We start from the raw sequence: 1,590 nt of genomic DNA on the forward strand, positions 1-1,590 counted from the left end.
TTGAAGAAAACGTTCTAACATGGAGTCAGAAAGCTATGCTTACCAGAAAAGCTGGAGAAAGAATTTGCAATATTGGATATCATTCTTTGAAAGAATAAATACTCTCAAACATTGATAAAGAAATATAGTACTAAACACTTCAGTATGATGAAAGACCACAAATAGGAGAAGAAAGATATTATTATCCAGTTGATCTTCAAAGATCGTCAAATCATGAATAGCGTCAAATAAAGACTGAAGGCAACTTTAAAGAGTATATTTCCTGCTTCGAAATTGTTTCCACCAAACATAACATGATGTTCAATAACACTAACAAAACAAGCAAATATCTGTCACCTTCAACTGCTTGTATCCACTTACAACTATACAAAGGTATGTAGATTGGAAGGAAAAAAAGACAAATATCTACACATTTTGTTGAGTGTATTTTAAAACAAATGTTTTTTGCTGTTCAACAGTATGCCACCGAATTGAGATGGGTGACAAAGTGAATGCAATCAATATTTCGAATTAGTCAACAACCAATCTAATTCGATGTTATTAAAATTCGAGGAAGTCAAAAGCAATTGAAATGCTTAAATTTGAACAATTTTTAGAAAAAAAGTGATCAATTGTTAACTTTTATCTACCTTGATGACCAGAAAAGGTTTCCTTTTTTTCCTTAATTTTATTCTTTAATTAATTATAATTAAAATCTAGTGATTTTAACTCGAATATTATTTCTTTCTAAACCGCTTAGATTTTTTATTATAGTATATGATATAAATTATCTTGAAATGTTCTAAAACTATCACTTCGAGCTTTATAAGCAGTGAATCCAGGATACACTGTTCGTCCTATTTGGGACTCATCAGCTGAATGTACCTGCATCCCAAAGTTGATGTTCACTCCAGGACTCAAACCCAGTACTGTTCGCTTCAAACACCATCGAATTATCGACTTAGCTACTGAGTCCTGATAGCCGCTCGCTTGTACAATGGAGTGAAGCTTAAATTCACTTAATGTTGTTTGCTCGTATCTTCCCATTGTTGTTTATGATTGCAATTGATCAGTCACTTGTTGGCATAGGTACATCCTGTGTGGATCGCCTCGATATTGCAAGCAAACAACACCAAGTGAATTTATCACTTCTAGCATTTACAAAAATACGTCTAGAAAATCTGATTCACAACAATATTTGTATTAAATACATCTTATTCTTCATTGTCTGGACAAGTCATTTTTCTTTAATCCAAAATTATGTTCACTATTTAAAATAACCCAAATTGTTATCTTGTATGTTGCTTCACAAGAAGCAACAAAATACAATTGAGTGAATTCATTCCATTCTGTAATCGTCTTCTTTTTCCTGCTTTATGACAAAGTGAATTTAATCAGAAATTCAACAAAGGATAAGTCCACGGGATTGGCCAAGATGTAGTTTCCTTTTCTAAGGACTAATACACAAAGTATTGGTGGAAAAGTGGCTTCCTGTTCTAAGGGACAAACATGTATAGATATGGTTATTTCTTAATTCTGTGAGCCTACAAAATGCTGACTCCTTACCCTCACTTTTCACATTCAAATAGCTGGTCGTTTTCAGAAAATAGG

Source organism: Schistosoma mansoni, chromosome 2 (genome assembly GCF_000237925.1).
Source record: "Schistosoma mansoni strain Puerto Rico chromosome 2, complete genome".
Classification (NCBI taxonomy): domain Eukaryota; kingdom Metazoa; phylum Platyhelminthes; class Trematoda; order Strigeidida; family Schistosomatidae; genus Schistosoma; species Schistosoma mansoni.